Source organism: Bufo gargarizans, chromosome 4 (genome assembly GCF_014858855.1).
Source record: "Bufo gargarizans isolate SCDJY-AF-19 chromosome 4, ASM1485885v1, whole genome shotgun sequence".
NCBI classification, from domain to species: Eukaryota; Metazoa; Chordata; class Amphibia; order Anura; family Bufonidae; genus Bufo; species Bufo gargarizans.
In genome coordinates this window covers 460434000-460460410 of record NC_058083.1, presented here as the reverse complement: position 1 = coordinate 460460410, position 26411 = coordinate 460434000, and the positions used below count along the sequence as shown (strand labels likewise).

Here is a 26411-nt window from a genome sequence, read left to right as displayed (position 1 = left end):
AGTTGACAAGAAGTTCAGTGAGGAAAGCCCAGGAGCCATGAAGCCCGAATGAAGCAAAAAATAAAATAAAATGTCACCTGTCCATGGCCTTGTTGTACCAGCACTGCTGCCCCATTCCTGTCTGCTTCGGGTCCATGCAGTACCAGGAAGCGGCTTTGTCCCATGATTGCTACAGCCAATTACAGGTTGCAGTGGTTACATCTAATGGAATGATACGTCAAAGCAGTGAGTGACTTAAAAAAAAAATGGGGCACAGGTAAGGATCATTGGGGTTGTCGAATGACAGTGAGGCTAATCTATTTGCGGATTCGCAGCAGTCCAAACTGTAGAGGTCTGGGAGCCAGCTCCAATTTCTGCTGCAAACATTATGGGTCAGATTGAACACATTTTAAAGGTCAATTGCAAAATACTCTGACTGAGATTCAATCAAATAAACCCATTGATAAACTTCCTCAATGTAATACCGTAATGTTCAGAGGGAACAATACATTGTCCGGACCCCCACCCTGTCCTTAAAGGGGTTGTGCCACTTCAGCAAATAGCATTTATTATGTAGAGAAAGTTAATACAAGGCACTTACTAATGTATTGTGAGTGTCCATATTGCTTAATTTGCTGGCTGGATTCATTTTTCCATCACATTATATACTGCTGGTATCCAGGGGTTATGACCACCCTGCTGGAGTGACACAAGGGTGCTGTGCACCCTTCTGGGCCGGCGGACTTGGAGGGCGGGCAAAGGAAGAGGCTGGGGAGGAGTAAAGTAAAAAGAAGGCAGAGGAGCTTGGGCACCTACACACTGAACGCCGCCCCTAGGCACTTGTGAGTGCTCATTTGCATATGGATTAAACAGCGTTTTTCCTGCTTCTGCAAGTCTAAAGAAAATAACAAAAGTACCATTAGAATCATGTAGAGCTGTGCTTCGGAGCCATTATAAGGTCATATAGTGGAGACAGACTCCCTTTATGGAGGATTTTCTTCCTGCTAAAAAGTGAATCTTATTGTCCAAAAGGCTAACAGTCTGCTGTATTTGTAAATATTCTATATCATTTTTTTTTTTTTATGAAAAACAAAACAGGCGGATGGTTTTCTGGATTTTTGAAGTCACTCCATGTATTCCTCCTCCTCTCCTGGATCTATAACTTCCTCTTTGTTTGGTATTTTAGAATAACGGCTTCTCTAGACCTTCTCAGTCAGACCATTCACTGTGTTCAGAGGAGATGAACGACTCTATTATTGCATGACTTGTTACACTAAGTGCAATACTCTTCGGTAGACATCTTTATCTAGGACTATCAAGAGAACAATAGAACTGTCATACTGTTATCCCAATTCTACACCTACTATCATCATCAGAAATACCCTTCAGATAACATCTTCCCCGCACAGCAACAATAAACTGACAAGGATTACCTATCTATATCGGGGCTTATGATTTCTGTTACAGAAGGATATTATTTAGTATTTAATTTTCAATGGCATAGTAAAGCTGAAATTAAAAAAAAAACCTCCCAAAAATTCTAAAATAAATTATTCTCTATAAATATTGAGTTTAAATAAAAAGAATAAGCCCTTTCTGATGGAAGTGTCACTTTAAATTAGAGGGTTATTCCAGCAAGAACAAATTGTCCCCTATCCACTGTATACAGAGTAACAGTTAAATAGGTAGGAGTCTGACTCCTGAGACCCCCACCAATCACAACAATGAAGGTCCTGTGTCCCACATATGAATGAAGAGCATCTGCATGGCTACTCTATTCAAACTCTATGGGACTGTCTGAGCTAGCAAAGTAGGTGCTCAGTTATTTCTGGCAGGAGGAATAGGGTACATGCTCAACGTGTGCTCCATTCATATGGGAGACACAGGACCCTCATTCTTGCGATTGTTGGGTGGTTCAGCAGTCGGATTCCCACCAATTTAACAGTTGTACCCTTTCTAGTGGATAGGGGACAACTTGTTTTTACTGGAATACCCCTTCAATGTAAGACGTTTATCCCATCAAACATGATCAGGAAATGTCAGTTGGAATCCAATTGCTGGCTGCCCATTGACCTGGAGGGCTGCAGTTCTGAAAGTTTTCAATGCCTAGGGGGCAGCCCTGGCATCTCTGCCATTCAGCAAGCTGCATCTGTATGTAATTATAAACTGTAGTAAAACATTCTTTAGGATGTGAGCTGGGAAATCTGGAGACGTAATGCACTGGAACAGTTTCACATTTGGGACTGAGCAGGATCTGCCTTTTTTTTTTTACTCTGGAAGTATACACTGGGAAGTAATTGCATGTGATACATTGTTGATAAGCTATATTAGTGCCGCCGTCTACACCGCGCTGTTGTGTACACAAGCTAATCTGAAATGAAAGGAAAAGGATTTATTATACCAAACTGTAGCTCCCATTTCCAACAGGAATATTTTTCACCCTGTTTATTAGACCTTCCATCTTCCAGCTTGAAAATGCAATTCCAAAAAAAAAAGAGTCGTTTTAATAATGAGAAAGCCACAAATTATGTCTCTATTTTCTTCTAACTGGTTGAGTAATTCGAATTTATGTCCTCCTCAATACCGACTCTCGTAAAGACTGCAGACAGCCAGAGCCCTAATAACAGGAGCCGTGAGAAGACCGCCAGGTACAGCAGAACAGAAGCCGGTCTGTTATGCAGGAAGACATTAATCATCACAAAAAAAAAATATAAGAGCATGAGAGTTTCAATTTTCATATACGGGTAATTTAGAAACTAAATAGCGAATGTTTACCATAACAAATATGAGAAATTCGCAATGTAAACAGGGATAATGAATTGAATAATCAGCTGAAAACTTGGCACAGTGACTGAGTCTTCGTAAATGATTGTTGGCATACAGGGAAGTTATTTAACAGCCCTTTCCAGAGAAGTTAATCTTGTGTTATCGAGCTTAAAATATACATTTAAAGGGGTGTTCTGAGATTTTTTTAGTTGATGGCCTATGCCAGGGATCAGCAACCTCCGAAGCTGCAGCTGTTCTAAAACTACAACTCCTAGAATCCTCTTTTCACTTCTCTGGGAGTTACAAATGCAGACGAGTAAGTGTGCATGCTGGGAGTTGTAGTTTCACAGCAGCCGGAGTGCAGAAGTTTGCTGATCCCTGACCTGTCCTCTATTCCCCGCACATCACCTGGGATCCCCGCCGATAAGCTGTTTGAGAACGCACCGGAACGCTCTGTCTGCTCACCAAGCACAGCGCTGTACATTATATAACGGCTGGGCTTGGTATAGCAGCTCATCCCCATTCACTTCAATAGGGCTCAACTGCACCTAGGCCATGTGGCCGATGAACGTGACCTCACATGGCCTAGGCAAAGCTGTGAGAAGGCTGTGGTGCTACTTTGAGCACCGGTGCCTCCTCAGACAGCTGATCTCCAGGTGTCCCAGGTGTCAGACCCCGCTGATCAGATACTGGTGACCTATCCAGTGAATAGATAATCAGTTAAAAAAACCTTTAAAGCAGGCATGTCCAAAGTGCGGCCCTCCAGCTGTTGCAAAACTACAACTCCCAGCATGCCTGGGTAGCTTACAGCTATTAGGGCATACTGGGAGTTGTAGTTTTGCAACAGCTGGAGGGCCGCAGTTTGGACATGCCCGCTTTAAAGGGACACTCAACTAAGAATCTAATAAGGAAAAGGAAGGAACCACAGGAAACAGGACTCCATTCCTTCCTTCATGTCTCTACATTTGGCTAAAGAGTGGATACAAAATGGGGGGCTTAGCTAAAGGGGTTGTGCACAACTTACCTGGTCTTTATTGCAGACTGAACACTTGGGGAAGTGCAGCTGATTCCAGATCAGCATGGTGGCTCAGTGGTTAGCACTGGTGCCTTGCAGCGCTGGGGTGGAGTTTGTATGTTCTCCCTGTGTTCGCTCCGGGTACTCGATTTCCTCCTACTCTCCAAAGACATACTGATAAGGACCTTAGATTGTGAGCCCCACTAGGGACAGTGTGATGCTGATCTGTAGCAGAATATGTCAGCGGCTCAGCGCTATATAAGTGCATAACATAAATAAATAAAAAATAGACCCTTTTACATAGGCTAAAGGTAGGTGCAATTACTGGGGATAAGTGTTCGTACAAACACTAGTTCCCAAGAGGTGACCAAGTCTTTTATGAAGAACATCAGGCTTTGTAAACAGGAATCCTGGCAAAGAATGAATCTTTATTGGGACGAGCCCATACAAAGGATCATTATACATAAAATGGAGCTATTACCTCTGCTCACAATTGTGCAACTATTAGGAATGTTTGGTAGGGGAGAATGTTTTTGAGAGAGGGATGGCTGAGGCATTTCAGTTTATAACAAACTTAAATACAGTATTATCAGATTCAAAAGATCTCATATGACCTTTATACCCTGAAACTGAAGGATACGGATTTGGTGATATTTACCTAACTCTGCATTGAAAAAGGTTTAAATGATACTGAAGATTATCAACAGTTGAAGGCAGGCTCCAGTGGCGTACTAGGTGGTCGTGGAGGGCAGTCTGCCCCGGGTGCCGGCTCTCAGGGGGGTGCCAGAGGCCATGAGCGCTTCCATCAATATAGATAGAAGAGCTCATTGCTGGAGCGCAGGGAGCTGGGTCCTGTCACTCACCGCTCAGCTCCCCGCGCTCCTCCCCTCCCAGGCCGGCGGCGCTCTGAATGGTGAAGCAGGAAGACTTTTCCACGCTCCACCATTCAGCCTGCAGACACAGATCGCGCTGCCAGCCTGTGTGGGCGGAGCCTGCAGCCCAGAAATCTGCATAAGTTCCGCCCAAAGAGTGCTGCAGAGCAAACTGTGCCTGCAGGGAAGAGAGGTATGTGAGCTTCAGGAGCGGAACAAGGTGAGAATTACATTTTTTTTTGTTTTTTTTTTAATACAGAGGGCTTTATTATTATGGAAGGTGCACAGAGGACTTTATTACTATGGATGGGGTACAGAGGGCATTACTAATGTTAAGGGGGCACAATGGGCATTTCTACTATGGAGGGGGCACAGAGCCAGAGGGCATTACTACAATGAAGGGGGCACAGAGGGAATTATTACGGTGAAGGGAGCACAGTGGGCATTATTACTGTGGAGGGGGCATAATGGGGATTTCTACTATGGAGGGGGCACAGAGGGCATTACTAGCACAGTGGGCAATACTATTATTAAAGGGACACAATAGGGATTATTACTATGAATGGGGCACAGTGGGGATTATTACTGTGAAGGGGGCACAAAGAGGGCATTACAACTATGAAAGGGGCACATAGATGGCATAACTACTGTGAGGGGGTACAATGTGGGCATAACTACTGTGAGAGGGCACAATGTGGGCATAACCACTGTGAGGGGGCACACGTCTGTACAAAACTACTGTAAAGGTTGTACAATGAGTGCAATACTACTGTGAGGACTAGAGAAATGACCCGCCCTGGGTGCCAAACACCCTATGCACGGCACTGGCAGGCTCAAGCTAAGAGGTAGCTAAGTAGATGACAATTTAGGGCACCATTAGAAATAGATATGCAAATAATCTGTAGTTGTTGATATAGTAAATCAGTGTACTGGGGAATAAATGGTGCCTTTAAATTGAATTTCACTGTGTGACAGTCACCCACCGATTCTGTGACTTCCCTGTCTAAAGAAGTGTTAGATGGCAGAGAGTGTTGGGCACGGGCATAGCTAAATGCTTATGGGCCCTGGTACAAGAGTTCAACTTGGGCCCCCCTTCTCTCAGTGCTTTATGGCTAGGGGCACGGAAGCACATAGCCTTTGTGCTGTCTGAGGCAAAAATTGAAACAGCACCCACCCCCCCATGCCAAATTCTTGACCTAACCCCTTCCCTCCAGCCAGAGGTGTAACTTGACCTGCATGCACATTCTATAATACCAGTGTCTCCTTATGTGGCACAAGGGTCTTTGGGCCCCCCTCAGGCTCCTGGGCCTGGTAGCTACTGCTACCTTTGCACCCCCTATAGCTATGCCCCTGGCCTTGGGTGGCAGTGTTGAAGAGAGATAGGTGAGGATTCCAGATGGATAAGAGCCGCAGGAGCCAGTCAGCCTTACGTTAAGAACTGTGAATGTGTGGAGGGGTGGCAAGATGCATAAAGACACTAGAGATTGGTTGGAAAATGGAGGGGGGGGGGGGCAACAGTGCAATTAAATGAATGAATGTACACATGGGAGTTATCATGCAAAACTTCAGGGGAGTATGCACATTCCTAAACCCTGGGGATCACGAGAGCTTGTCCGGCCCCAGTTAGAGGGAGTGTACTGATGCAAAAGTATGTACAGTATTCCAAACGCTCAAATATTATATTACCTGAAAGTCTTAAAACTGGCATATAATGAAATAAAAAAAGCTACAAAAATATTTTACACGGGCCCAAGAATTTGTGCAATTATTGGAAGGAACATTCCTAGGAAACGTTCGCTCCTGATAATTCCCCTGTGTAAATGTGCCACCAATCAGCTCATGAACGAGAAAACTTGTGATTGACTCTTTAATGAAGCACCAAAATCCATCATTGCTTGTCGGAAAAGAGATCGCCCTGTGTAAACAGGGATCCACTGTCCACAAATAATGAATCTGTATGGAGACGAATGATTGCAGGGGTGGTAGTTCGTCTCAATACAGAATGGTTCGTTCCCGATAATTACCTTGTCCGTCGGCCAGTATAAAAGGGCCTATTCTCTACCACATGTATTATATAAGGCCATTACATAGAAAAATGCAGGGGAATGTTAAAAAAATCACATAGAAAATAACCAGCACTACCTACATCTACTATAAATTTACTGAGTCAAGTGCATATTTTTTTCTGCAATTTCCCAGAGAAAAATCGCTGACTGTAATTTCAAGTCATACTTATCCATTACTCTTACATTTCAAATCCTTAAGGGATGATCATAGGAGACAGTTCTGTCTATTCAACAACCTTACAAGAATTTGATGAGCAACTGGAATGTTACCTCCTAATGTCAGCCATTGATCTTGATCATTTCTGATGGCGCATGTCACAGTGGCAGACGTCGGGTTCAACAATGTGACATACTGATGTTTAGTGCTGTAGAATATCGAGCTGAACTCCACACTTCTTGAAATTTATTGATAATTAAACATTTATTACAATAAATTGTAATATAAACTTAGCTTATATTATAATAAACATAAACCTATATTTTATTTTAAAAAATTATTGCGTTAAAATGTTATATGGAACGTTATTATTATTATTATTATTATTCGATCCGATGCGCACTTTTGCAACTGTTTTTCTCTATTGTTTTCCTTAAATATCCTGCTGTTTTATGTATACGTCCCCTATGCATAACTATGTGTCTCCATGGTTACAGTCCACAAACAAACCCTGTGTGTAGTCTGATCCTGCTGTCATGTTGCACCACCTGCCTCGACTTTCTTCTATATGTAGGATAACAGGAAGGCAGGGCAGAGGGAACGAAATTAAATAAAACAGCAGCATCTGAAAAACGAATCAATAAATAAAGATTTCCTTAATATATAGATTGAAATGTTATGGAAGCTGTGGATGTAAAATGCTCCTGTCCTAAGGCAGTTGTAATGTAACAAGGGACATCTATAAGACACCCACGAAGGGTTACAATATTAGCCATAATAACAGTGGTTGCTCACAAGACCACAGAACTGGACTTCACTTATAGTAGTTGTCTTTCCAAAATTCAAACAGTGTCTCTTAAGATACCCCCAACACTTACAGTAGGGCTGAACTGCACAATAAAACGTGCATGCATCAGTACTGGCAGAAAACAAGACAAAGAGTCCCCAAAGAATGACCCAAATGCTGAGAGAAGATGAAGATGATTCATCAATGGAATGGATAGTGGATGTTCAGTATACAAGTAAATAGCAATAGACAAATTACAAAACACAGCAATGACAAGGAGTAGGACTACAGATTCTAGGATACACAGATAACTCACCAAACTAGAATAAGATATAAAGAATCTGGAAAGAAATTCACTTAGGAATTCACAGCAACTAAAACAGAGATAACCGTAGATCCATCAAGGCTCAGCAATAAGCAACTCCACCCTAATTAACCATGCCAAGCTAGGCGATAACCAAACCCAGGTTCAGAGGCATAGCAAGCACCCAAACAAAGTTGGTAGCTAGGTGAATATGAAGAAACAGGGAAAGCCCTATAGCTTGTAGCATTGGTTCCCTACATACAGCACCTTGCAATCACGCTCATTTCATTCCATGCATTTATAATATATTCTATATTGGCTCTCTGAACTGATATAGGGGATCATTTCTGGGGAAAAGGAGCACTGCTTCTTTGACTTAGGCCTCATGCACACGGCCCTTGTTTTGGTCCGCATCCGAGCCGCAGTTTTGGTGGCTCGGATGCGGACTCATTCACTTCAATGGGGCCGCAAAAGATGCGGACAGCACTCTGTGTGCTGTACGCATCCGTTGCTCCGTTCCGTGGTCTGCAAAAAAATATAACTTGTCCTATTCTCGGCCGCGCTTTGCGGACAAGAATAGGCAGTTATATTAAAGGCTGTCCGTGCCATCCGTGTTTTGTGGATCAGCGATTTGCGGACTTAAAAACACACAACGGCAGCTTTAAGCCTCATTCACACGTCAGTGTTTTGCATCAGTGATTGTGAGCCAAAACCAGGAGTGTAGGCTACACAGACATAAGGGAAAGCTCTGTACCTGTTCTGTGGAGGCTCCAGTCCTGGTTTTGGCTCACAGTCACTGATGGAAATCACTGAACAAAACACTGACGTGTGAATGAGGCTTTATGGTGTAGCTATAGGGAATGTTATAGGGAATGTTAAAGTTTTAGCCCCTCCTGGACCTTCTATAATTTTGTATCAAAGTCCTGAAGCATCAAGTTGCTCCTCTATACAATGGATCACTATTATGGACTTAATCTTTGTTATGGGCAAAGTGAACGTGTTCACGAGGTAAGGATGAAGCACTTGGAGGTGGGTTCCACCTAGATCTACCATAGAAGTCCCATTGCACGTGGTCCAGTGAATCAGATACATATTTCAGTGCTTCAGTGTGCTGAGGTTTCAGAGTACAGTAGTAATTTAGCTGAGCATGTTTGCTATGCCACTGAGGCCAGTGACTGACTGCAAAGGTGACATGGGGTATATGACATGTCATTGCTGCAGACAGATTCCGGAGAGGAGGACCACACCGGCAAATTTATGTGCAATGGGGACAACCCCTTTAACCCCTTAGGGACCCATGACGTATCGGTACGGCATGTTTCCCGAATCCTTAAGGACCCATGACGTACCGGTACGTCATGGCTTCAATTCGCGATTCCGGCGCCGCGGGGGTTAATCGGAACGGGATGCCGGCTGAAATCATTCAGCCGGCATCCCGTAACAACGCAGGGGGGGGTCATTTGACCCCCCCGTATAGACGATCGCAGAAAACCGCAGGTCCATTCAGACCTGCGGTTTTCTGCGTTTCCGGTCCATTCGGGTGTGCTGTGACCCGATGAACCGGAAAAAGACTGCGATCGGTGGCGTAATTTTACACCACCAATCGCAGTCCGAGGATTTGAGGAGGCGGTGCTGGCCCTGGTGCTGAACGCCGCTGTCCAGGGTGCTGATTGGTGCAGGGGAGAGAGGCGCGAGATTCAAACTTCCTGCGCTCCTCTCTCCCCTCCTCTTCCTGTCCAGCACCCTGACCGTGCAGCATCGTCCAGCACCAGCTCCTGTGTCCCCCTAATCGGCATCCATCACCCTCCTGCACCCATCGCCACTCAGGTAGGTTAGGGTCAGTGAGGGAGAGGCACCATTAGGAAGGGAAAGAAGGGAAAAGTTAGTTAGGAAAAAAAAAAAAAAAAAGAACTTTTACACAAAACTTTTTTGATCCATCTATCAGACCCCAGAGCCCCCCCTGCCACTTGCCCCCCCCTACCAGCCCCCCACCACCACCAGCTCCCCCCACCCCCCCCCACCCATCCCCCCACCAGCCCTCCCCCAGCCTCCCCCCCCCTCACCACTAGCCCCCTTACCACCACTTTTTTTTTATTTTTCTGCGTTCGCTGACTGGTCGGCACTTTAGCGTCCGTCCACTGTTAGCGCATCGCCTGCCCCACCGCTGATCAGCGTTGTACCGCTGATCAGCAACTTCGAACTTTTTTTTTTTTTTTTCCTAACACTTGCCCCTTTATTTTCCTTTTTTTAGTACGCGAACACCCGTTGCCCCCACACACACGCACATATAATAAAGGTTTCCACACACGCACACCTACACGCACACACACCCATGGCCCGCCGGGTGTTCTCGGCCGAGGAGGCATACGCCCAGATTGCCTCCGACTCCGAGAGCCCCAGTGAGGATGAGGATGACCCCACATTCCTTCTGTCATCCGCATCCTCCTCATCATCATCGGATGACGATGAGCCACCAAGGCGGCGGAGACGCCGCCAGGCGGAGCCAGGGGCCACACATGCTAGGGATCCTGTGGCCCACCCTAGTACGAGCCGCCCTGGGGTTCGTACTGGTTTCCCGGCCCACCAAATAAGTTCACCGGAGCCCCCTGCCGATGAACTTAGCTGGTGTCCCCCAGTGGACTTTGAGCCTGAGATTCCGGATTTCGCTGGCAATCCTGGAATCCAGATTCCCACAGTGGGGTTTACTGAAATAGACTTTTTTAGTTTTTTTTTCAGTAACCCACTGGTGAATTTGATGGTGGAGCAGACGAATCTGTACGCCCAACAGTTCGTCGCTCAAAACCCAGGCTCATTTTTGGCTAGACCCGGTGGCTGGACGCCGGTCAGTGCAGCCGAAATGAGGACATTTTGGGGCCTCGTGCTGCATATGGGTCTAGTCCAAAAACCCAGTGTCAGGCAATACTGGAGTGGGGACGTCCTATACCAGACCCCACTGTACAGTATGGTCATGACACGTCCCCGGTTTGAGGCCATCCGGAAATGTCTGCATTATTCCGATAATGCAGCATGTCCACCCCGAGGTGATCCTGCCTATGACCGGCTGTATAAGATACGGCCGGTCATCGATCACTTTGGGGCCACATTTCAGCAGGCCTACGTACCTGGAAGGGAGGTCGCGGTTGATGAGTCTCTCGTTGCGTTCAAGGGGAGACTCAGTTTCCGCCAATACATTCCCACAAAGCGGGCGAGGTATGGCGTGAAGCTATACAAAATTTGTGAGAGTACCTCAGGGTACACTTACAAATTTCGTGTGTACGAGGGGCGAGATTCCCGTATTCAACCCCCAGAATGTCCCCCCACTCTGGGTGTTAGCGGGAAACTCGTGTGGGACCTTATGCACCCACTGCTGGATAAGGGTTACCACTTGTACGTGGATAACTTTTATACCAGCATTCCCTTGTTCAGGTCCCTTGCCGCCAGATCCACGTTCGCTTGTGGGACCGTGCGGAAAAATCAGCGCGGCCTCCCTGCCCACCCCCTCCAGGTACCTATCCCCAGGGGTGAGACCCGTGCCCTTACCAGTGGAAACCTGTTGCTGGTCAGGTATAAGGACAAGAGGGATGTCCTTATGCTGTCCACAATCCACGGTAACAGCACCACCCCAGTCCCTGTGCGAGGTACCGCGGCAACGGTCCTCAAGCCCGATTGTATCGTCGACTACAATCGGTATATGGGAGGAGTTGATCTCTCTGATCAAGTCCTCACGCCATATAATGCCATGCGCAAAACCCGGGCATGGTACAAAAAAGTTACGGTCTACATGGTGCAGGTTGCCATGTACAACTCTTTTGTACTATCCCGAAGCGCTGGCAGCACAGGGACATTCCTCCAATTCTATGAGGCAGTCCTCAAAGACCTGATCTTTTCGGACCGGGAAAGAGCAGGCCGGAGTACCTCGGGAACTGGAGGCGCCCGGATCGTCCCTGGCCAACACTTTCCAGGTGTGGTCCCCCATACTGGAAAGAAGGGACGAACCCAAAAAAGATGCAGAGTGTGTCACAAGAGGGGGATACGGAAGGACACCACCACTCAATGTGACACGTGCCCCGATCATCCGGGCCTCTGCGTTATCGATTGCTTCAGGGAGTATCACACTTCCATGGAGTACTAAATTTTTATAATCCCCAACAGTCCACTAGAGAACATAAAACACTATGGCTCTTAGACTTTGGAGACACAGAAACAATTTTTTTTCCCCCAAAAAATATTAGTTTTAGAGCAGGCATCCTCAAACTGCGGCCCTCCAGATGTTGTAAAACTATAACTCCCAGCATGCCCAGTGTTAAAGGGGATATTAATTATTGATATTTATGCAAATCTCAATAATTAATATTCATAAATAGGCGTAGTCGTCTTGTGATGACTCTGCCTATTTATGCCTTAATGAACAACAAATCGCTACTGATTGCCCTACGCTAATCACTAAACTAGCTGCACGCGCCTTACTGACTACCACTAGTAATCACACATTACACAATAGGGATAAATGACACGGTATTTATTAATAATACATTAGTAATACAATGTCAACAATATACTAACTCTATTGCGGCGATACTTTACAACCAAAAAGGTATTAGGTTTATAACTATATATATCTATAACAAGGGGATAGATATATATTGTTATAACCGCACACTACAATATAAATACACACACTAATACAATATACTAACACGGTTCTGACTACACTACACAGTACATTCCCAAATTCCACCCACAATCTAACTACACAATACACACATACAGGTATAACAGCCCTCCCGCCTGGATCTATACTATCCCTATGGGGTAATAGGGGTAAGGTACCTGGGGGATGTCACGACAGGGCTGCTACAAAATAAGGGTTAAGCACAACAAGGGTAACAGGGGTAGCAATATTCCAGGGTAGCGGGGAATAAGAGGGATCCTGGGGGAGACACAGGGGGTGGGGGCTCAGGACCGGGGAAGGTAAGGGTAGCCCAAGGTTATGGGGGGGGAAACAGGGGCTATAGGGGAACACAGAGGGTTAGGGGTTAACCAGGGGAATGCAGGATCAGGGTGGTATCAGGGGGGTATATAGATCAGCAGGGGGGTATATAGGTAGCAGCAGGGGGGTATATAGATCAGCAGGGGGGTATATAGATCAGGGGGGTATATAGGTAGCAGCAGGGGGGTATATAGATCAGCAGCCGGGGGGTATATAGATCAGCAGCAGGGGGGTATATTTCAGGGGGTTAATGATACTTAATGCTCGTTGTCCAGGGGGGCTCGTCCGTCCAGGGGGGCTCGTCAGTCCAGGGGATGATCGCTTGGTGGTGTACTTACCTGACTGCTGAGCGGGGCGCCGCCGGTCTATTTAAACTTGGCGGCGCCCGCTCGCAGTCTTCCTATTCGCGCCGTGCGCATGCGCACCGCCGGCCTCAATACGTGGGCCGGCGCGGTGATATGACGTCACCGCGCCGGCCCGAGGATCTCGGAGCGCGCTTCCAGGGGGGGGATCCTTTGATCCTCCCGCCTGTGAAGCGGACGCTTACCTCCGGCGCTGTAATTACAGCGCCGGAGGTCAGCCACTCGCAGGGGCATGGGAACTCTTTGTTCCCATGTCTCTGTTAGGAGCATCATCTCCGGCGTGGCCGGAGATGGTGACAAAGGGCAGAGGATCTATTGATCCTCTGTCCTTTGTAGAGGCCGACGCTGGACATGATTGTCCAACTGTCGGTCTCCTCCCAGCAAGCGGCATGATTCCGGCCATATATGCCTATAGATGCGTGGGGCACATCCATAGGCATATAGGAACGGACATTACACATGGGGGCATGTTATATATCTTAAAGGGGCATAAAGGGGGCACATATCAAGGGGGCAATAACAAGGGGGCACACATATATATATATATATATATATATATATATTAAAGGGGCAATAACAAGGGGGCACACATATATATATATATAACAAGGGGGCACACATATATATATATATATATATTAAAGGGGCATAAAGGGGGCACACATATATATATATATTAAAGGGGCATAAAGGGGGCACACATATAACTTCCATCAATACGTATACACAGAGATGCATGTCGCCAAGGGGGCCTACATACATCTCTGTGCATATCCACAGATCCCACCTGGAGGAGCCCATATACAAGGGCTAATATATATGTATATATGTCACGGCATATATACATATATATTCAAATATGACACTTCCCTCAACACCCAGACAACCTACAGCCATCAGCAGGGCATGGTGGGAATTGTAGTTTTACAACATCTGGAGGGCCGCAGTTTTTAGGATGCCTGCTTAGTGTCTCCAAAGTCTGAGAGCCATACATATTGGGCATCGTCGCGTGCGTAAAAGTCGTCGCTATAAAAATAACATTTGACCAAACGCCTCGAATGAACGGTGTTAAAAATATAAAACAAAAACGGTGCCAAAACACCCATTTTTGGGCAAAATTTCAATTTGAATCCCTTTTGCCGGTAATAAAGCAAGGGTTAACAGCCAAACAAAACTCAATATTTATGGCCCTGATTCTGTAGTTTGCAGAAACACCCCATATGTGGTCGTAAATGGCTATATAGCCGCACGGCAGGGCATAGAACGAAGGGAACTCCATACGGTTTCTGGAAGGCAGATTTTGATGGACAGTTTTTTTTTTTGACACCATGTCCCATTAGAAGCCCCCCCTGATGTAGCCTAGACTAGAAACTCCAAAAAAGTGACCCCATCTAAGAAACTACACCCCTCAAGGTATTCAAAAGTTACTTTACAAACTATGTTAACCCTTTAGGTGTTCCACAAAACTAAATAGCGAATGTAGAAAATTTTTTAGAATTTAATTTTTTTGTTACATTGCCTCAAAAAAGAGTAATATAGAGCAACCAAAAATCATATTTACCCCTAAAATAGTCCCAAAACAACAACCACCTTATCCTGTAGTTTCCTAGATGGGGTCACTTTTATGGAGTTTCTACTCTAGGGGTGCATCAGGGGGCTTGAAAGGGTACATGGTGTAAATAAACCAGTCCAGCAAAATCTGCCTTCCAAAAACCATATGACGTTCCCCTCCTTCTATGTCCTGCCGTTTGGCCAAACAGTAGTTTACGACCACATATGGGGTGTTTCTGCAAACTACAGAATCAGGGCAACCCATTTTGAGTTTTGTTTGGCAGTTAACCCTTGTTTTACTCCTGGAAAAAATTGATTATATTGGAAAATTTTCCAAAAAATAGAAATTTCTAAATTGTTTCTCCATCTGCCATTAACTCTTGTGGAACACCTAAAGGGTTAACAAAGTTTGTAAACCCAGTTTTGAATACCTTGAGGGGTGTACTTTCTTAGATGGAGTCACTTTTTTGAAATTTCTATTCTAGGGGTGCAACAGGGGGCTTCAAATGGGACATGGTATAAACAAAACCAGTCCTGCAAAATCTGCCTTCCAAAACCCATATGGTGTTCCCCTCCTTCTATGTCCTCCCGTTTGGCCAAACAGTAGTTTACGACCACATATGGGGTGTTTCTGCAAACTACAGAATCAGGGCAACCCATTTTGAGTTTTGTTTGGCAGTTAACCCTTGTTTTACTCCTGGAAAAAATTGATTATATTGGAAAATTTTCCAAAAAATAGAAATTTCTAAATTGTTTCTCCATCTGCCATTAACTCTTGTGGAACACCTAAAGGGTTAACAAAGTTTGTAAACCCAGTTTTGAATACCTTGAGGGGTGTACTTTCTTAGATGGAGTCACTTTTTTGAAATTTCTATTCTAGGGGTGCAACAGGGGGCTTCAAATGGGACATGGTATAAACAAAACCAGTCCTGCAAAATCTGCCTTCCAAAACCCATATGGCGTTCCCCTCCTTCTATGTCCTCTCGTTTGGCCAAACAGTAGTTTACGACCACATATGGGGTGTTTCTGCAAACTACAGAATCAGGGCAACCCATTTTGAGTTTTGTTTGGCAGTTAACCCTTGTTTTACTCCTGGAAAAAATTGATTATATTGGAAAATTTTCCAAAAAATAGAAATTTCTAAATTGTTTCTCCATCTGCCATTAACTCTTGTGGAACACCTAAAGGGTTAACAAAGTTTGTAAATCCAGTTTTGAATACCTTGAGGGGTGTACTTTCTTAGATGGAGTCACTTTTTTGAAATTTCTATTCTAGGGGTGCAACAGGGGGCTTCAAATGGGACATGGTATAAACAAAACCAGTCCTGCAAAATCTGCCTTCCAAAACCCATATGGTGTTCCCCTCCTTCTATGTCCTGCCGTTTGGCCAAACAGTAGTTTACGACCACATATGGGGTGTTTCTGCAAACTACAGAATCAGGGCAACCCATTTTGAGTTTTGTTTGGCAGTTAACCCTTGTTTTACTCCTGGAAAAAATTGATTATATTGGAAAATTTTCCCAAAAATAGAAATTTCTAAATTGTTTCTCCATCTGCCATTAACTCTTGTGGAAGACCTAAAGGGTTAATAAAGTTTGAAAAAACAGTTTTGAATACCTTGAGGGGTGTAGTTTCTAGAATGGGGTCATTTTTGGGAGGTTTCTATTATCTAATCCTCACAATATGACTGCAAACCTGAACTGGTCCATAAAAAGTGGGATTTTGAAGATTTCTGAAAAATTTCAAAATTTGCTTCTAAACTTCTAAGCCTTGTAACATCCCCAAAAAATAAAATATCATTCCCAAAATGCTACACACATGAAGTAGACATATGGGGAATGTAAAGCCATCACAATTTTTGGGGGTATTACTATGTATTACAGAAGTAGAGAAACTGAAACTTAGAAATTTGCTAATTTTTCAAAAAAAATTGTAAAAATTTTATTTTTTGGTGCAAAAAAATTAACTTTTTTGACCCAATTTTAGCAGTGTCATGAAGTACAATATGTGACGAAAAAACAATCTCAGAACGGCCTGGGTAAGTCAAAGCGTTTTAAAGTTATGAGCACTTAAAGGGACACTGGTCAGATTTGCAAAAAATGGCCAAGTCCTTAAGGTGAAATAGGGCTGAGTCCTTAAGGGGTTAAAGAGGTTCTCCAGGAACCATGATTTAATTTTATTTTGCAAGTTTCCCAGCCTGCCTCTGTGAATGGAAGATGTATTCTTACCTGCTCTCTGCCGCTCCGATCCTCTGCTCTGTCTCCCACATGTCTATATTCCGTTTCCCTGCGTAGTGTTTACATCGGCTGCAGAAAAGGCATGGTCGCATGCTCCTCTGCAGCCAATGACTGACTTCAGCAGTGATGCTTTACTTGTGGCCACATCACAGTTCTTGGCTGCAGCAGATCATTTGACCATGTCTATGCTGCAGCAGATATAAACACCACAGGGGGGACCAGAACATAGACATGCAGGTGGCAGCATGGAGGACTGGAGAAGAGGGGAGAAGGTAAGTGTGAGTCTTCTATGGAGGCCGACTGGGTGCACTTGCAAATAAATCATTATTCCTGGAGAACCCCTTTAAAGGGGTCTGCCTGCTTTTCATAAATAACATTAATAGAAACAAGCACTTTATGTTCTCAGACTAGATGATATGCTGCACATATGTTGTACAATAACCAAGAGGAGACCTCTGGGAAAATGGGCCAGGTTTCTACTTCGATATTTCAGCTTTATTATACTGTTTTCCCGGTTAACACCACAGCAATATACTGCATATAATGATCTGCACAAAATTGTGTACAATGTAAACATTGGAGCGAGCGTCTGCTCTGTTGTTCACAACCATGTTCTGCAGATTCCCACAAGCCTGTTATTCCCTGACAGATTTAATTACTATAAATCTGCATGTCACCATGGGGAAAAAGCCATCAAGAAAGACATAAATGTCAGAAGAAGTCACTCAGGATTATAACTTAATTAATGAATCAGACATCATACCGTAAGACAAACAGTGGCTACCTCAAAGGTGTTCATACCTCAGGACATACATCATTATTGAAATGACTTTTGAAATTTTCAAAAAACAATTTTGTCATAAATGTTATTATTCCTATTTTTTTATTTATTATCTTCATCTGTGAAATACAGCTAAATCAATCTAAGAGGACAACGCAATTTAGGTCTTCTATGGGAAGGGTCTTCTCAAAGAACATGGCCAGTATGAAAAATATATGGTGGAACTGAAAATCTGGAACCTGGTCTGGTTAAAGGAGTGGTCTCTGGCTCTCTTCATTCATTTTCCAGTCCTCATCCTGCAAACCTCTGGACGGATCAGGTCATATGCCAATGCGGTAACATGTCCCCAAGTGGCACACCACTGCTGGGCCATGTGCCGCTAGGGGACAAGTCATCTCTGAGACCAGTCATTGGCTGGACAATTGTAGAAGATTCATACTTACCTGCCTGCTGCTGCGATGTCTGTGACCGGCCGGGAGCTCCACCTACTGGTAAGTGAAAGGTCTGTGCGGTGCATTGCTAAAGAACTGTCACTTACCAGTAGGAGGAGCTCCCGGCCGGTCACAGACATCGCAGCAGCAAGCAGGTAAGTATGAATCTTCTACTATTGTACTATTGCTAAGTAACCATGGCAACCAGGGCTGCAGTAGCTTCCTGGTTGCCATGGTTACCGATCGGAGCCCCAGCGATTAAACTGGGACTCCGATCGGAACTCCGCTGCCACCAATGATGGGGGGGGGGGAAGATGGAGGGGGGCGATGGTGGGCGCACACTGTGCCACCAACGATTTTTAACTATAGAGGGAGGAAGGGGGGGGCGATGGGCACACACTGTGCCACCAACGATTTTTAACTATAGAGGGAGGAAGGGGGGGGCGATGGGCACACACTGTGCCACCAACGATTTTTAACTATAGAGGGAGGAAGGGGGGGGGCGATGGGCACACACTGTGCCACCAACGATTTTTAACTATAGAGGGAGGAAGGGGGGGGCGATGGGCACACACTGTGCCACCAACGATATTCAAACTGGGGAGGGGGGGTCTGCCCCCTGCTGCCTGGCAGCCCTGATCTCTTACAGGAGAATATGATAGTACAATTAACCCCTTTAGGTGCCGCACCTGAAGAGGTTAATTGTGCTATCATATCCCCCTGTAAGAGATCGGGTGGTGCCAGGCAGCAGGGGGCAGTCTTGTACCAAGTTTGCAGTGTATTCTAACTAGAAGCGTCCCCATCACCATGGGAACGCTTCTGTGTTAGAATATACTGTCGGAAATGAGTTTTCACGAAGTGAAAACTTAGATCAGAAAAAGCTTTTATGCAGACGGATCTTCGGATCCGTCTGTATGAAAGCAACCTACGGCCACGGATCACGGACACGGATGCCAATCTTGTGTGCATCCGTGTTCTTTCACGGACCCATTGACTTGAATGGGTCCGTGAACCGTTGTCCGTCAAAAAAATAGGACAGGTCATATTTTTTTGACGGACAGGATACACGGATCACGGCCTCGGCTGCAAAACGGTGCATTTTCCGATTTTTCCACGGACCCATTGAAAGTCAATGGGTCCGCGAAAAAAAACGGAAAACGGCACAACGGCCACGGATGCACACAACGGTTGTGTGCATGAGGCCTAAGACAGCTGTAATACGCCACTTATAAGAGTACAGATTCAGGGAAAAGACTGACCAGGTTGTGTCTACATGTGGATGGTGTCTTAGCAGTATTCCACTGACACCAGTAATGTCTAAGCCGTTACAGATTCTGGAATTTCCTTTCTCTCTCTCTCCAAGAGTATTTCAGTGTAAAGATGGTGCTTTCTTGGTAGATCATACAGAGATTATTAGTCTCTGTAGCTGGAGGCCTGGTGCTGAGGAATGAAGCACATGGAATGTTCCCTCTCTCTCCTTCCCTGTGTAGCTCCCTAGACCTGGAGGTACTACAAATTGTATATTGTTGTGCATTATATATTTTATTGTTTGCTTCTCGCCACCGTTACCAGCAAGGAATGGCTGGCAACGATTGGCAAGGAACAAGGCTAACCACCCTGTTTCTCTCCTCTTGGTAGGAGTGCTCCCTGCTAAGAGGGGGAGTTCCTGTCCAGAGACAGAGGAGATTAGGAAGCACGCTGCCTGAGTTCCTGCCCCTGTTACAAATTGTCCAAAAAGAACGACTCCAATTGTCCTCAAATAAAGGCTTGAGGTTCCACACAGCAGCGTGACCCGCTACCTACAGCATTAAAGACACTGCTGTGAGGTATGGGATTACAGCCAAGCCATCCATCACCAAACAACCACTAGGCCAGTATCACCTAAGTGTGGAATTGCCACCAACCAACCTGTCCATATCCTTACTGGTGCCAGAGAAGATTTCCACTTGAAGCCTGCTGCTACTGTGTGTATTTAAAGTTCTATGTTGCACTTAGGTCCCTTGCAGACGAGGGTTGGTCACGCTGTGAGCCCGCAGCGCAGATCCCGGCCTGAACTCCCAGCGGTGCAGGGGGTCACATAGCATTATATTGATTTATGATGCTATGTAACCCTTACAGTTCTAGAATGTACTGGGTAACACTGGCAGCATTATGCCAGTGTTATCCAATGCATTACAGAACTGTAAGGCCCCTTTCACACGGGCGAGTATTCTGCGCGGATGCGATGCGTGAGTTGAACGCATTGCCCCCGCACTGAATACCGACCCATTAATTTCTATGGGGCTGTTCACATGAGCGGTGATTTTCACGCATCACTTATGCGTTGCGTGAAAATCGCAGCATGCTCCTCTTTGTGCGCTGCGTTGCGATAATCCACGCAACGCAGGCCTCATAGAAGTGAATGGGGTTGCGTGAAAATCGCAAGCATCCGCAAGCAAGTGTGGATGCGGTGCGATTTTCACGCACGGTTGCTAGGAGACGATCGGGATGGAGACCCGATCATTATTATTTTCCCTTATAACATGGTTATAAGGGGAAATAATAGCATTCTGAATACAGAATGCATAGTAAACTAGCGCTGGAGGGGTTAAAAAAATAAATAAAAATAATTTAACTCACCTTAATCCACTTGCCCGGCATCTCTTTCTGTCTTCATCTGAGCTTTGTGCAGTAACAAGGACCTTTGGTGACGTCACAGTCATCACTTGATCCATCACCATGGTAAAAGATCATGTGATGGATCATGTGATGACCGGAGTGACGTCATCACAGGTCCTGTTCATGTATTTAATGCTCACCCCAGGTCCTGTTCAGCAAAGGAGCCAGAAGGAGATGCCGGGCTACGCGAACAATTGGATTAAGGTGAGTTAAATTTTTTTTATTTTTTTTTAACCCTTCCAGCGCAATTTTACTATGCATTCTGTATTCAGAATGCTATTATTTTCCCTTAAAACCATGTTATAAGGGAAAATAATACAATCTACAGAACATTGATCCTAAGCCTGAACTTCTGTGAAGAAGTTCGGGTTTGAGTACCAAACACACGCGATTTTTCTCACGCGAGTGCAAAACGCATGACAATGTTTTGCACTCGCGCGGAAAAATCGCGGGTGTTCCCGCAACGCACCCGCACATTTTCCCGCAACGGCCGTGTGAAAGGGGCCTAAGGGTTACATAGCATCATAAATCAGTATAATGCTATGTGATCCCTGGCAGCGCTGGGAGTTCAGGCCGGGAGCAGCGCTGAGGACTCGCAGCGTGACCAATGCTCGTCTGCAAGGGCCCTTCTTTAGTTCTATATTTCAACTACACCGATCCCCAGGGAGCAATGGCCTGAGGGAGTACACCATGACACAACACTTTATCAGGATCACTACCACTCCTATCCTCTTCACTGGCTCCTCACTGCCCTGCTAACATTAGACTCCTCTAGTAGACTGAGCTAGAGGTGGAGCTAACAGTCCACACCTCAATTTCCCTAGGGGTCGTGCCAGAGTTGGTTAACTCCGTCACTCCAATACATTACCATACTGGGGATACAAAGCATACAATGATAACATTAATGAACACGACAATTTTCAAGTACCCACTGCTCTTGGGGTACTTGTGGTATTCTCTAAGAGGTGGTCTTTTGGACAGGTTTCACTGTATGTGTTAAATTTTAATTGCGTACATTACAAATCTTTTTGGGGCAATTAAAATTTAGATCTCCCGAGGCCTGATGCAAAGCTACACCTAAACAGGGCGCCAGTGAAAACCAATGCCACCGTATACAGCGTTATCAAAAATGTCTAGATAGGTATACATTATTAAAATTAATGTATACCAAAATTATATAAAATTTATTTGTACAGTGAGTGTAATTACAAATAATTTGGCCAACTGGAATACATAGGTCATTATGCCTCTACCAGCATCATTACACCCTGTAGGACTAGTTGCAATCTCACCCTTGGCAAGAATTAGTGGCCCCTTTACATGGGCTAATACACAGAATAATTCCCTGATTGTAAGTAGAGGAAACTGCATTTACATGCTGTGTATGGGGAAGAATGATAGCTACAGCAATCGATCTTCCCCATACAGATTAATTGTAGGTACTAATTACAGTACGTGAACAGGGTGATCTGCTGCAGTCATATAAGATGCGTTCACCCCATGAACGAGCATTTGCTCATTCACTAGTGGCATATGTACACTGTGCAACTAATGGGAGCATGAGCACTCACTCCAGATTATTGCCCCAATCCTTAACCTGTGTAAAAAAGACCTTAAAGGGGTTCTCTGGCTATGAAGAAAATGAAAATACTTAACTATTAATTTATTATAAATCAAACAAAACAATAGCTGATCTTAGGGAGACCAGCTACAGAAAACACTGTGGAGCCTCATTTAAGAGTCTCGATACAGCAATCCAAAGCAATCCCAGCTCCCTGGGAAACAGTGATATGCAAAATAACCGCGGAGCCCCAGTTATGTGTCTTCAACACAGCGAAAGCCAGATATCCCTCAAAGGAAGGAAAACTGAGCAAAGGGGTGTCCCCATTACAGAAATCACCAAATCCAAATTTGGTGATCTTTATTATAAATATATTCCCAATTACATTTCATTAGTTATAATGGCTTGTTTTTTCTATGGAGCAAACATCAGGAGAAATAAAATGTTCGCCGTCCTAGTACAAAAAAACCTGTCCTAGTCACACAGCAGGAAAAGTTACTTCACAACACTGCGCTAAAGAGCTGCCTCATCCTCCTCTCTGCTTGTCAGGGATTATGGTCCTGAATACAGCTAATAAAATGAATCTCTAGGAATGGAGTTCATAAGTAGACATGAAGTACAGAGCGGAGGCAGGGTGGAATAAGCAGCAGCACTTGTCTGCAGTCTCCATTACAGTCTGTCCTGTCCATCCTCTGTGTACTTTATGTCTACTCATGAACTCCATTCCCACAGAGATTTAGCTAAAGATCTTATCAGCTGTATTCAGGACAATAATCCCTGACAAGTAGAGCAGAGAGGAGGATGAGGCAGCTCTTTAGCGTAGTGTTGTGAAGTAACTTGTCCTCCTGTGTGAATAGGACAGGTTCTGTGTGTACTAATAGGACGGCGGACATTTTATTACTCCTAATGATAACTAATGAGAGGTATTTAGGAATATATTTATAAAAAAGTAATATTTAAGCATTTTAATTTTCTTAATTCCCGGAGAACCCCTTTAAGCAATGCACAAAACTCCCTTACTAATTTATCCATATATCTATTTTCTTCACAAACCTCCCTCGGACATCAGATAGCACATAACTTACTGCCTCTTCTCTTATCATTGATTTTTGTGAACCCAGCAGCTAAGTGATTGCTCATCGTTTACAGGGAATGTGACACCTATCATTTCTTTTCTGCCAGTTAAAACCAGTTAGTGACATATTCTTCTATTTCCTGAACATGACTTTGGGGGCGGCCATGTTTTCTGAGCTGTTCTTAACAGCAGTTAGAGATATACTGTACATCAGCCACCATAGGCCATAGACACAATAATCTGGATGGAACTCATTGATTTCTATCAGGAGGGAGCAGATAAGCTGTAATATTGCATGTTGTGATGATGTTTATTGTGAATGATTCTGTGCTATCTATACAGAGGTGATATCTGTCCTTTTAATATTTTAATATCTGTAAGGCTACATTCACATCTGTGTTGTGAATATCTGTTCTGTGTTGGGAACAGAATGACGGAGTTCACTGTATCCGCCATATCCGGATACCACCATGTACTACCCAATCCGCATTCACTATAATGGGATCCGGACGCTTTCTGGTATTTATGCCGGCTTTCAGCCAGACAAAAAAAATGCTGCATGTAGTTTTGTCCGGCTGAAAGTTAGCGTATACAGTGACCGGAATAGAGCGCCTTAGTTCACAAAGCAGATTTACAACCAGAGATTGAAAAAGTCCAACCAGAGAGACAGGCTGGTAATTTTATCAAATGTACGGTATGTCATGAGAAGATGGAAGTAAATGGATTTACCACCTAAACTGTGCGGCACCTACATGATCAAACCATTAAAACTGAATTGGTGGCTTTTTGAATACCTAAGCTCTGTTCAGATGGTGTGTTTTATGTACACAATGTTTAGGTATTTTACATGTACATTTAGTTTTTTGGAAGTCAGTCAGGTTTGAATGAGTTAAATTTCAGGCATTTGCGTTTTGTGCGGATTCGTCATGGACAGATCCGTTCAGATAATACAACAGTCTGCATCCGTTCAGAACGGATCCGTTTGTATTATCTGTAACATAGCCAAGACGGATTCGTCTTGAACACCATTGGAAGTCAATGGAGGACGGATCCGTTTTCTATTGTGCCAGATTGTGTCAGAGAAAACGGATCCGTCCCCATTGACTTACATTGTGTGTCAGGATCCGTTTGGCTCAGTTTCATCAGACGGACACCAAAACGCTGCAGGCAGCCTCCAGAGCGGAATGGAGACTGAACTGATGCAAACTGATGCCTTCTGAGCGGATCCTTTGCCATTCACAATGCATTAGAATGCAAACTGATCCGTTTTGGACCGCTTGTGAGAGCCCTGAACGGATCTCACAAACGGAAAGCCAAAACGCCAGTGTGAAGGTAGACTTAGTGGGATAGATGCTAGGAGTAATTGAAATGTATTGTGGAGGGAATATCCTTGATTAAGGCCAACCCAAGAATATGGAACCTATTTAAACAGAGGCTGTGTCGACGATGGAATCCATGCATTTTGAAATGGCGATGGAGAGGTTTTTGGTCCACAGAGGCTTCCGTATCTACAGTGTGACGTTACACAGAAGTTTCTTGAGGAATACACGTGGGTAGCTATGGTGCCATCGTGGTGAGCCGAAGAGGATGGACCTGTCACTGACTCTCAGGAGGAAATGAGACTGAATAGATTGATCGGTCCCACGCAGGTAGTCAGCTCTATGCTTTGAACACACAGTGACAGTTTAATCCAGAGTTATAGCCACATTAGCAAGTAGCCGATCAGTTGGGGTCATTTATCAAACTGGGGTAAAGTAGAACTGGCTTAGTTGCCCATAGCAACCAATCAGATTCCACCTTTCATTTTCTACAGAGCTGTAAAAAATGAAAGGTGGAATCTGATTGGTTGCTATAGGCAACTAAGCCAGTTCTACTTTACCCCAGTTTAATAAATGACCCTAGCGGGTTTTTTTTTAGATGTGCTAGCGCAGATAGCATTAATGAAGCAGGTGTTTCAGATGTGAACTTGGCCTGAAGTGATCTGTACAGACTAAGACGTGGCGCCTATTATTAGGTTTATAGACCAGTGAGAAAACTGCAGGAACTTAGGATACTTTATAATTATGAATAGTGACATGGAAAATGAAATAAAACATCACAAACACATCCTTTCAAAATCTGTTTAACAAAAAAACTGTATTTAAGCAACAGGTCATTTTATGATGGCACATTCCCTTTAACTGCTTGTATGGGGCCTATGTAGTTTTTACCTGATAGAGGGGAGATAACTCCCTGAAACGCATTGTATCTCTCTGCTTAATAAACTACTGACAACCTACATCAATCTGGATCCTTCCAGCTGGTTCCTTGCGCCGAGGGATGTTTTCCTGAACGTGTTTACTTCCAAATCTTCTTGGGGAACCAGGCATCCCCGATAAGAAGAGCAACATCCGTGGTTGTAGACCGCCCTTTCTTGGGATCCACCCTCTACCACTCGGACAAGCTTCTTCGAGAGTTGTGCCTACGGTTTGCACAACCCCTTAAGGTGAGCCTCCTATTTGGAGCCCAATACTTCCCTTTCCTATACGTTATTAGCCTGTGCTGCTCCTGGTACTACTGATCTAGGAAGTAGCATGACCATTGATTTCCCTATTACTATAATCACTCTTTTTATTGTTTCTGAAACCTAGTGTTTATAGTGTTTATATTCCACATTATATACCCTAATTAAGGTCCATAGTATCCGTAATGTTCCAACAGAATGTCCTTTGACAAACCATTTGTTTTAACTTTTCTTTAATTAAATTGATGACGTTGCATATTGTAGCCAATACAAAACAGTTAAAAGGATCTGTCACCAGTGACCTCCCCATTGAACTG

The 26411-nt window shown here is 44.5% G+C and overlaps 1 protein-coding gene across 1 annotated transcript in view; it reads right to left on the bottom strand.

Moving 5' to 3' along the window:
- The window catches only part of PLCB1 (phospholipase C beta 1), an 882984-nt gene that overhangs the window by 453936 nt on the left and 402637 nt on the right, over positions 1–26411 (bottom strand). The gene's annotated exons all lie outside the window — the stretch shown is intronic.